Raw genomic sequence first — 12014 nt, 5'->3', positions numbered from 1 at the left:
ATATCCTATACAGCAGAGAATGTACAGGGCTGAAAGGAACCAGGGCTCCTGAGGGATGTACCCCCGTGCATGGAGGCTGCAAATAACATCCCTTCATCTCCAGGTGGCTTGTCTGGCTGGCAGTCAGAGAAGTTTGTTCTGCTTGTACAATAAGTTTAGCAAATATCTATTGAGCACGCTTTATGTATTGGACATTTTCCTGATCAGCAACAGATCAACTCTCAGAAGTAGTTATTCTCAGGATTTCCAGTTTAAAAAAACAAAACAAAACAAAAAACCAAGGTACACAGAGTTTAAATATCAATAGCCTGCCCAGAGCCACACAGCTAGTAAATGAGGGAGCCTTGATTCAACCCAAGAAGTGCAACAATCATGCTCGTGTGTGTAACTACCACACTTACTGCCAGAAGTGGCAGTTTCAGGGCTCTGTCCCACGCCCCATGCTGCCGAGATCTGAGATGAAGAATGTGTGCAGCAGGGGAGAAGGGGGCCTCGGTAACCAGAACATGAAAACTGGGCAACTTGGGCAGATGCTGGAAAGAACAGAGGAATGGGAGCCAAGGAGAAGTCTCGTGATTCCCAAGCATTCAAACATGGAGGTCTCTGAAAAGCGCCCTGGCTGAATCAGGGCCGTGTGTAAGTGACCCTGTCTGAAGGATCAGCCTGACACCAGGGGAGTGCCAGTTGGACCGTAGGCAGCAGCAATTTGTTCCTGGTTGAAGCCAAGCCACTTGGAGTTGTGGGATCAGCAGATGTCAAGGTAGGGTGGGGCTGAAGAAGCCCAAGCTAGCAACCAACATGTTACGGGTGTAACGAGCGCTGTCCCGGGGCCACAGCCGGGGCTCTCAAAACGAGGCTTCAGGGCCACGATGCAGGAACCCCCCCCCCAGAGAGCTCACCAAATTGCCGATTTGAGGGCCCCCCTCAGTCAACTACATTCTCTGGGACCTGACCTTGAAATCTGCATTTTTCACAAGCTCCCCTAGTAATTCCAGTTTTCTTTCAGCTCCAAGAACTGCCAACATGCAGAAATGCGCAGCCAGCTGTCTTAGATTCAGTTCCCCAGAAGCGGACCTGAGAGGAGGGATCTTACACACTTTATTATGAAAGTGCTCCCCCAAAGGGCTGATAAGAAAATGTGGAAGCAGAGCAAGAAGGGAGGAACCCAGGAAGGATGTGAAGTCCAGCAGAGGGTGGCTTCCAACCAATCTCCCAGGGCCTCAGGAAGGTAAGTCCCATCTCCAGGGTCAGCCACCCCAAGTCCTTTGAGTACGGAAGCTTGAAGTATAGAAGCTCAAAGCTGTGGTTTTTCGAGTAGTCATATGAGCTGGACCATAAAGAATCCTAAGCAGCGAAGAACTGATGCTTTTGAACTGTGGTGTTGGAGAAGACTCTTGAGAGTCCCTTAGACCATAAGGAGATCAAACCAGTCAATCCTAAAGGAAACCAACCCTGAATATTCATTGGAAGGACTGATGCTGAAGCTGAAGCTCCAGTACTTTGGCCAATTAGCACAAAGAGCTGACTCATTGGGAAAAAAAAACCCTGATGCTGGGAAAGACTGAAGGCGGGAGGAGAAGGGGATGACAGAGGATGAGATGGTTGGATGGCATCACCGACTCAATGAACGTGAGTTTGACCAAACTCCGGGAGACAGTGAAGGACAGGGGAGTCTGGAGTGCTGCAGTCCATGGGGTCACAGAGAGCTGGACATTACTGAGCAACTAAACAACAACAACACTGTTAATTTTCTAGTCAAAACCGGGTTTTTTTTACTGGTGCCTTGTTTATCAGCATGAAGAGTAATGGAAATGGGTTCTTTCTTCGAAATTAGAAAAACAATATGTAGATTGGCTAAAATATGTTAGAAATGCTCACACTTCATGAAAAGAGGGTGTAAGAACCAGCCTCTGGTGCCTGGTAAAGGGCATGGACTTTGATAAATACACGAAGGCAGTAAAAGTAGTAACGCCTCTGTCAAAAGCAGGGGAATGGCCAAAACCTAGATTGTGTCATCTCTTCTGATGACAAAGGCCTCCAGTAAAGGCTGAGAGCACTTTGAAAACAACACTGTTTTCTTGGAACCTGGGAGAGAGAGTTGAAGAAACTGCAGCTGATGGCAAAAAAACTCAGATCTGTAACTTTACAAATGAACGCCAGGAACTGAAGGAGAAAGGAAAGCATAATGACAAGAAAAGCGAGAGATGGAAAATTAGTGGGTGCAATGTATGAGGAAACATGTCACCTGTGTTCAGATCTATGAAAAAGCAGAATAAAAATGTCATCATCATGTTTGATGACAATTAGCTTTGAGATGATAAGCAAGTTCTGTCTATATCTCCATATGCTTTTTTTCCTTTTCATCACTGCATTCAATTATTTTTATCACAAACATTTCACATGCAACTATTTCAAAGTATTCCTTTAATTAGGATCAACCCTGTGGTTAGTAAATAAATGTGGTTTTTCTTTCTTTTTTTCTTTAACCATATGGCATGTATAATCTTTAGTTCCCCAACCAGAGACTGAACCCACGCCCCCTGCTTTGGAAGCACAGAGTCTTAACCCCTGGACTGCCAGGGAAGTCTCATAAATGTGGTTTTACTTTAAAATAAAAGAATTTAAGCAGGAGGCTAACTCCCAACAGAGCTTCTAGCTATTATCCCACCAGAGAAGATGTGAAGTTGTAAGCTTGCCAGACTGTGCAAAGTTCTAAAATCTATAACTTCTCCCACATCCAGTAACACAAAGATACACAAAGTAGGGTAGAAGGTGATGGGCTTACTTTTGATGACAGGGAGGAAATTGGCTAATGCCAGTCTTTGCCGGGGGAGAGGGAGGAGCAGAGGAAGGAATGGAAGGGAAGGGGACAGTTCCTCCAGAGAGAGGAAGGGGGAAGCTACTCTGATGAACCCAAGCAGGAGAGGCCATCACCTGTGCTACAGCCTGAAGCCTGGCCTTAGGCTAGGTCTTTCCCATACATGATCCCATTTAGCTTTCCTAACAAAGGCTATATCTAATTTTTCTCTTTACAGATAAGGAAACTGAAACCCAGAGGGGTTCAGTGATCTACCCAGGTCGGTTGGAAAGTGGCAGAGTCCTGGAAGTGATTGGCATCAGAAATGTTCCAGGCCCAAGGGGGATGTGGCATAAGACACGTTTCAGACTCCAGAGGGAGCAGGAGAAGCCTAGGACGTGAGGGGGGCAGTGAAAGTGGGGAGCAGAATGCGGCAGGGAGCAGAATGGGGGGCGCAGAATGAGGGGGGGAGCAGAATGAGGTGGGGAGCAGAATGCAGCGGGGAGCAGAATGCGGTGGGGAGCAGAATGCGGGGGGGGCAGAATGAGGTGGGGAGCAGAATGGGGGGGTGCAGAATGCGGCGGGGAGCAGAATGAGGGTGGAGCAGAATGGGGGGAGCAGAATGAGGGGGAGCAGAATGCAGTGGGGAGCAGAATGAGGGTGGAGCAGAATGGGGGGGAGCAGAATGAGGGGGAGCAGAATGCGGTGGGGAGCAGAATGAGGGGGGAGCAGAATGGGGGGAACAGAATGAGGGGGAGCAGAATGGGGGGGCAGAATGCGGCGGGGATCAGGGAGAGGTGAGCCTGGCTGCTTTAGGAAACCCTCTCTTTGGAGGAGTCCTCTAGACACACACCAACAGTTATTAATCAACCCCTCTGTTCTGGCTGTTAGATTAATGCACTCTCAGCTCACTTAGACTCTGATCAGGGGAAGGAAAAAGAAAAAAAAAAAAAGCTTTGTCAGTGAGTATCCAATTACAAAGTTAAGACACAGAAAATCTTGGAGCCAGAACCTGCAAGCTCAGCAGTCTCTAAGTTCAGTTTGCTTCAGATTCTGATGCTTGAAAAAGCAGGGGGTCCCTGCAAACTTCATTCTCTTTCTTTCCTCTCCCCTTCTCTCCTTCCCTCCTTCCTCACCCTTCTCTTTTCCTGCCTTGTATTCATGCAGGCAGCAAAGATTGCTGAGACCTACTGTCAGACACACTAAAGAAAAACAATTTCCCAAGCATCTTCCTTTTCATTATCTCCTCTGACCCTGAAGTGTGAGGTGTCATCTTCCCCATTTTAAATGATGAGGACACCGAGGTTCCACAGCTGGTCACTGGTCGTGTGTGGACTTGAACTCAGGATTCTCTTAGTCGGAACTCCTTGGTTTTCATTGTTTTTCCCATACGTTAGAGCCTTGCCCTCACCTTTTCCATTCTGAGGCAGCTGTTGAACAAACTCAGCCAACTCCATGAGCTCCACCTCCACCCCTGCCCAGGTCACCAGCAGGTAGGGGACAGGCAGGGACAGTAAAAAAAAAAAAAAAAAAAGCCACTTGGCAGGCAGTGCTGAGTGTCCCAGGTCATGCGCCATGCCAGTGTTGGGCTCTAAGATGAGCCCAAGTGGCAGGGGAACAAGAAACCAAAGGAAAGAACATGTGAGCCATCTTCAAATCTCATACTGGAGAGGTGTGAACACTGGGAAACAGAACACGGTGTCCACCTGCTCCAGAGGGGTGCCCAGGACCAAAGGGCTGGAGATGGTCAGAGGAAGCAGACGGAGGGGAAAGAATGGGAGAGGGAAAGGGCAGACTGGAAGGTGGAGGTGGAGGGAGCCTGCCCCCATAGGTTGGGGACATGGAACAGAAGGACCGCTCACTGAAGGACCAGTAGGATGAGCCTGGTTTGGAGACTTCCAGCAGGGAGGGTTCACTACCTCCGCCTTATTTCGGGGAGTCCCGAATGGGCAGAGAGGTCCCTCCCCTTGCCTGGAGGGCTGAGAGGATGGAGATGGGAGGGAAGACAAGGCCTCAGAGGGGAGCCCTGGGATGGGTGCAAGGCAAGAAATGCCCTGGCCTGAAATGCATCTGGCAGCAGAATCTAGAAATTTCACCTGACCCAGAGCTTTACCACGTGTTCTTTTCTGTTTCTGTGATGACAAAGATAAAGAGAGAGGAAAACAAACCCAAGAAACAGGCAGAACTCCTTCCTCACCTCTTGACTGGGTAAAAAGCAACCCTGTGAGGAGACAGGGGCTTTGGACAGAGTCTAGGAGGAAGTCCCATATGGAGCTCGAAGATTCACCCTGGATTCGAGAAGGTCACCCCGGGCAGGAGCTGGCAGCCAGCCCCACCTCTCCCCACTCCCACCCCCTGGCGAGGTATATGATCAGGATAAGCTGCCCCCAAGGTAGATGCCAGCACAGGTCACCCAGCCTTTGGAAGCAACGGCCCGTCCCCTTATCTCCGCAGCTGTTGGGCAGCCTAGCAGGCACAGGCTCTGGTTACAGGGTATAAACAGCCACAGAATCAGCTGGCTTTAGTCTGACCTCTGCCCTGGGCTTCTGCCTTAGGGGAGAGGGGTGAGGGAAGGGCAGCAGAGGGGGGATACTCAAGGTGGACCGCCTCCCTCTCAGTTCTCCACCTTCTCCTCTCCCCCTGCACCCCTCTGAATTCTCTCCAGAAGCTGAAGTTCCTCCTTTCCCAAGATAGTCATGTGTGCAGGTTCAAGTGACCTCAGCGTGGGCTGTGATGCACGTGAGCAGCCCATCTCACAAGTCTGTCAGATCACAACTTTGTTGTTTTTGGACAAAGGCCATCCCATCCATTGCCTTGTGCAGACACACACAGCCCCTCTCCTTTGAGCAACAGATACGCTTCTTCCTTCAGACCTTCATCCTGGGGGATCAGAAGTTTGTATCTTTCTGGCTCTGTGGTCCCCTGCTGCACCCAAGATGGGTCCTGTATCTTTGCAGTGTTTCCCCAAGAACTGCAGATGGTCAGAGTGTGTGCGCAGAGGGGGCATTCAAGCTTAAGTGCAAACCCAATCCAAGGGGCCTCACTGTCTCTGGAAGAGAATCCAGAAACTCAAGGCTGGTTTTCTTACCAAGGGCCTTCCCATAACCTTCAGAACCAAGACTGCTGGGCTGGGCTCTTCTGCCTGGCAGCTGAGTTGCTCGGAGAACAGATGACATCGGGGGAGCCCTGCCAGGTGTGTGGATTACTCCAAAGAGAGCAGAAGAAACAAGCCACTGACAGCCTAACCAAATACACCCGAGTGTTAATCCAAGCAGGGCGGCCCGCTAGCAAAGGGCAGAGGCCTGACTCAGCCCCAGTCCCACCTCCAGGTTTCTATCTGGCAGGCTCGTGGAATTTCTCTCCAGCTCTTACTTACCAATTATTGTAGATTCACTCCCCATCAGTCTCAGAGGGCTAGGGTGCTGCTCGTCCATGGCTGTGGGATCTTGAGAATCTTCACTTCTCCCCAACATTGTTTCTTCCCATAAAGTGCAGGGGTCTGATCAAACTGAAGGGAAGTGCTAGTCACTCAATCGTGTCTCTTTGCAACCTGGTGGGCTATAGTCCACCAGCTCCTCTGTCTATGGGATTCTCCAGGCAAGGATACTGAAGTGGGTAGCCACTCCTTCTCCAGGGGATCTTCCTGACGCAGGGATCAAACCCAGGTCTCCCACACAGCAGGCAGATTCTTTGCCATCTGAACCACCAAGGAAGTCCGTCTGATCAATCTAGAAGTATCTAATCAATCTATACGTGCCAATCAATCTGTATGTGCTAATCAATCCACGCTTACCAATCACGGCAGCCTTTCTTATTTTGATCATGTAAAAAAACGGGTGACTAAAAGAGCAGGGGGCCTTTAGAAACTGGGGGAAGATGAAAAAAAAAAAAGAAAATACTCCCAGAGGGAGAGATTAGAAAAAAGAGGAGGCAGAGGACAGAGGGTGGACTTCAAAAGACTGAGCTGCAAAATCTGAAGCAGGCTTCTTGTTTTTCCAACACAACCCGGCAGGCCAAAACTGTGTAGTTTTAGGTATGCAGCTACCGTGGTCCTCTGCTTTCTATCATTTATGAAGGCAGCTTGTGTAGATCTGGGAGGAGGTATGTGCATGTGTTTTAAGTTGACTGACTTGAAACTTCCTTCACGGAAGAAGAAATTTCCTTCTCTTTAACAGTATTTATTGATCATGCTACTGCTAAGTTGCTTCAGTCATGTGACCTTATAGACTGTAGTCCGCCAGCCTCCTATATCCATGGATTCTTCAGGCATGAATATTGAAGTGGGCTGCCATCCCCTCCTCCAAGGGATCTTCCCTTATGGATCATATACACAATTTTTAAAAAAAACACTTATGTGCCACAAATAAACACTATGTACAGCAATAAATAATCCAGGCTGAGGTGTCCCACCCTAGTGTCACCCCTCCTGGACAATAGCTTAGCAATAAGTCCTGCACACAGCAGAGAGAGGCACCGAAGATAATGTCCTGCCCAGAGGTCAGAGCCCTTGCCCCCTACACAAGCTGCTGGACTTCACCACGCATCACACGCCAACTCCTCCTCACTTAGATCTTTCACAACCCCGCTTGCAGACACACATCCGAACATACACATGCACACACACAATGGCTTACTAAACATATGTTGAAAGAAGACACTTAGTTACAGATTTCAGAAACTGTTCATCTCTTTAGCGATGATTACATTCCTGATATGCAAGGATCTAGGTTAAAATTAGGCCAGTTACACAAATTCGTCTGCTAGAGCAGAGAAAACTTGATCCAGGGCTGTTTAGCCATTTAATCAAAGAGCGAAACTATTTTTAAAATAGCTCTGAATGACGCTTTTTCTTCTCTACACTTGGCCAGTCAGGCACACGGCCTTGGCATTGAAACATTCTTGAGATCCAAGCTGGGGTGAGGCCTGGAGCTAAAAAGACCTTCAAGTACTTCCAGTCCTTTCCCTGCTCCTGGAAGGTTTTTAAGGGAAAAAGAAGAAAGAGAAAAAGAAACATCCACGGGTTTTGATAAGCACTCTCTGTACTTGCGTTTGTCTCTTTCACCTTGGTTGGCCAAAGAGTCTGCTAAAAATATAATGTAGGAAGGGGGGCAGGCAGTGGCCGGGGTGTGGGTGGGGGGCTACGGAGAGAAATAGAAACTAACCCTGTTCAAGTCTGACTGCTCCCCCCACACACTTACCACAACGCTGAAGCTTATCTGCCCCTCTTCACGGCCCACTTTTGGCACTTGACTAGAGTAAGTTATTTTTTAATTAAAGAGGAAAGTACTCTCATTTCTATTCTTTTGGTACGGTTCAAAAGTCTCCATGACTGAGAATAGCTCTCCAGTTCTACTTGTGTCTGCGTTGAGATCGTGCCTCCTGGGGAAGACTGGCCCATTGTGTGGATACCAGAACCCACCGGATCCCAGAGGTAGACCAGTATCCATCTCAGAGACTTCCCGAGGGCTGGCCAGCCAGGAATAGCCAAGGGGCCTGTTCCTCAGCTTCCAGGGTCTGATCAGCCCTGTCCAGGCTGGAGTTTGCCCAGAAAGAGGAGGAGGTGGCGGAGAGAGGACCCAGCAAGGGCAGCCGGTAGCTGGGTGGTTAGCTCACTGGCTTCCTTGGAGCGCTTTCTCTTTTTAGCGCCTTCCTTTCAGCCAAACCCAAAGGTTACTGGAGCAGGCTGGGCCTGCTCAGGCTAGGAGAGCTGAGTCATCCTCGGGACAGGACGGCAGCAGCTATAAATTATCCTGTGTTTAAGGATGGCTTTCTCAAACCCTGGCTTTGGGCTTGGAGTCTTTATTTATATCTCTCGCAGGAATATTTTTCAAACTCATGACTGCACTCTGTATTGCTCTGGGGACACTCCAAGCACCTGGTCTCCTCTATAATGAGCCCTGCAGGCGACAGGCCCCCAGAGGCCCTGGGGCTGGACTCCGTGTCGGCTCACACTCAACGCCCACGCGTACATCCCTCGCTGCTAGGCCAGGGCCTCATCTCGTGCGTGGAAATGTGTCCATCTCTGCTGGCCCAGCATCACATGCAGGGACACAGATACATTCAGTGGCATACACGCACACGTGCAAGCACACACACACTCCAAACACAAACTACTATGAACCCTCTGGTTCTCCCTACATGTTAGAGACAGTCTCTGCTCACAATGAAACACCATTCTTGCACCATGCAAGAATTATTCTGCAGGCTATAGGACTCGGCAGGTGTGGGACACCCACCCCCCGACTCAGAGAAGGGCATTTTGGCAAGTGACTGACAGCTGTATATTTCCTTAAGCAACTGGGCTCTTTGTTGTGGTGGTGGTTGTAGCTTATGCCTTACTTGGTGCATAAGGAAATGTTCCAGACCAGAGTGTGCCACGCAGTTCGCAGGCTTGAAAACAACTCCTTAGACCAAAGGCTCACACGTCAAAATCCAGGAGCCTGTAGACAGATGTTCCCTCTCGGAGCATCTGCAGGAGCGAGGCAAGCTTTGTTAAGAATTAGGAGAGGGAGCCAGGTTGTCTCTCCTGCTAATAAATCTGAATTCCTTTAATCCCTCTGTAGCCATCACCCCGCCCCCCTCACCCCAAGATGCTTTCACCCTCCCCTCCCTAGCCTTTTATTTTTCTTTCCAGTTCTGTAATTAGATAATTTTGTGTAGTTTGGTAAATCACTGGTTGTTATTTATTTATTTCCCTTGGTTTATTTACCATTATTTGTTCTTTTCAAAGTCTCTTCAAGATAGAGAGAACCTCATTCTTCCCGTGGTTCTGAGGCACAGAAAAGGCAAAAGATTCGGCCTGGGGCCACAGAGAATGGTGGCTGTGATGGACCCTACCCTATCCCCAGACCCTGCCTGGCAACTTTCGGCTAAGAAGATGAGCCCAGGACATGCATGTCTGTCCTCTGAGCCCTGGGCCCCCCTCATCTAAATGACAGACCCTCTGCCACCTTTCTGTAAGCAGAACTCCTGGGGCTTTGAGCCTAAATCTTATGAGGTTGTCCTCATCTGTCGGTAGAAGAAATGACTAGGGGGCTGAAAGGGGCAATAGTGACCCTATTGTTGATTGAACCACAATGTCAGAAATGTACAAAAATGTCACAGTCCTCCGTTAGGTGACATAGTGATTCCCCTAGTCCCTCCCTCTCCTCATTCTGTTTCCCTACCCCTCTTAAGCACCTGCCGTTTGCACATCTTTCATCCTCTTATCTCGCTATCATCTCTAGCTATCTTCAAGCATGGACAGATGCAAGGAGTCACTTCTTCACCCCAGGGCCTCCAGCCGTCTTTGTCCCATTACTTAGACATCACTAGAATTTCCACTTCTTCTGGCCACTTTTGCCAGAATGTTGTCGTTCTCTCACTTCACAAAGCACGAACTCTTGCCACATTCAGCTCATATACGTGTTTGGACCTTATCCTTCCAGGTCTGTTCAAAGGTTACCTTTCAGTTGTGTTTTGCCCGCAGTTGTGTGTGTTCTGGGTGGCTTCCAGCTGCCCTTCCAGAGCCTCTCTCCCTCCTGCTCCACCCTGCTCTGAGTCTCTGGAGGCTGACCCCAATGGACCATATCAAAGGGTCTCCGTTGTGCTTTTCCTCTGGAGTGGGCCAGAGGGAGGCACTATCTGGAGGTCAAAGAGAATGAAGAAAGTGAGAAACCAGCCCCTCCGCTCCCTCCTTGCCACACTTTCTCGGGTTGACCCAGCTTTTCTGCAGAAGAAGCAATGCAGTCCTCCCCGTAGAGGAGAGGACTGTATTCATTCCCTGGGGCTGCTATAACAAATCACTACAAACTTGGTGGCTTAAAGCAGCAGAAACTTGCCCTCTCACAGTGCTGGAGGTCAGAAGTCTGGAACCAAAGTGTCGGCAGGGCCACGCTCCCTGGGGATCCTCCGAGGGGCATCTGTGCTCTGCCTCTCAGGCTCCAGCGCCGTCAGGACCCGTGCGGCCCCATCACTCATCTCCGCCTCCGTGGTCACGTGGCCTCCCCCTTTCCCCTGTCTTCTCCTTTGCTGTCTGTCTTGAACTCCCTCGGCTCTTCCTTTATAAGGACACATCATTGGATTTAGGGCCCACATGGATAATCCAGGATTATCATCTCAAAATCTTTAAATAGATTTGTAAAGTCTCTTTTCCCAAATAAAGTAACATCTACAGATTCCAGGGATTAGGGTGTGGATTTATCTTTTGGGGGCCACCACTCACCCCATGACAACTATCCTCTCTGGGTTCTAGCTGTAGTTCTCTCCAGAACTACCTTGAGGGCCCCTTAAAACCCACAGGCCTGGGCCACATCCCCAGAATTCAGTGGGTCTGGGTGAGACTCAAGAATTTATATTTTTGACAAGTTCCCAAGGGAGGCTGAAACTCCTAGTCTGGAGACCATAGTTTGAAAACCACTGGCTTAAACAACAAAGAAAATGTCCTCTCATAAGCAAAATATCCTTGGAGAGGGTGGTCCAAGGTCAGTTGACACGCTGGCTGGATCAGGTCCTTTAGGACCTAGCTGTACCCTGCTCTGTTTTACTCAGCATCTCAGCCTCAGTCTTGACTTGGTCCTCACAGCTGCAACCTGATCCAGCAGCTCCAGGCATCCTCTGAAGACCAGCGGGTGGCCTGTAAAAGAGATCACCCTTCTTTAGGATGAGAACTTTTCTCTGAAGTCTTTCAGTTAGTGTCTCTTTATAACACTTTGGCCAGAATTACATCCCACACTGCTTCTAAACCAACCACTGCCATTGGGGACAGAACAACAGTAATTAGGTTATACTAATTTGTTTCTCAAAAGAAGAGTAAACAGCGAAGACATTAATGGGTTCTGCTGACTATGGAAAAGGAGTATATATCTCCTAAAGTTTTGTACCTGTGGGAGCACTTATTGGCTGTGATCTGTTTAGCAAACCTTTTCATCTTCCTTCTTCTGGTGCCGGAACCTAAAGTCCTATATAGAGGGAGGGGGACAAGTCCAAGGGCCCAAAGCCTAGCACCCATGTTCAGACAACACTGGTTTATAACCCAAGTAGGAAAACTCATAACCCTTCCCTAGGACTGAACTACAGTACCCACTTTCTGCGAAGCTGCTAAGTAGGGACTGCTAGTGATCACATACCTACCAGAGGAAAGCCTCTCGGAAGAGGTCACAACTAGCTAAGCTGTTGAAGAAAAGCACAAAGAAGTGGAGATGAGCAAACAATGATGAAGAGGGGTCCTGATTTTGAT

At 49.0% G+C, this 12014-nt stretch overlaps 1 long non-coding RNA gene across 1 annotated transcript in view; it reads right to left on the bottom strand.

Annotated features, from left to right (window-relative positions):
• The window catches only part of LOC114113222 (uncharacterized), a 96241-nt gene that overhangs the window by 14338 nt on the left and 69889 nt on the right, over positions 1-12014 (bottom strand). Inside the window, exon 3 of the long non-coding RNA XR_006058842.2 lies at positions 6174-11411. This is a non-coding gene — a long non-coding RNA (uncharacterized LOC114113222). The remainder of the gene's footprint in view (positions 1-6173; positions 11412-12014) is intronic.

The sequence above is a fragment of the Ovis aries genome, chromosome 2 (assembly GCF_016772045.2).
Source record: "Ovis aries strain OAR_USU_Benz2616 breed Rambouillet chromosome 2, ARS-UI_Ramb_v3.0, whole genome shotgun sequence".
In the NCBI taxonomy this organism is placed as follows: domain Eukaryota; kingdom Metazoa; phylum Chordata; class Mammalia; order Artiodactyla; family Bovidae; genus Ovis; species Ovis aries.
Note: the sequence above shows the minus strand (reverse complement) of the source record. Positions and strands in the feature narration are given on the sequence as shown.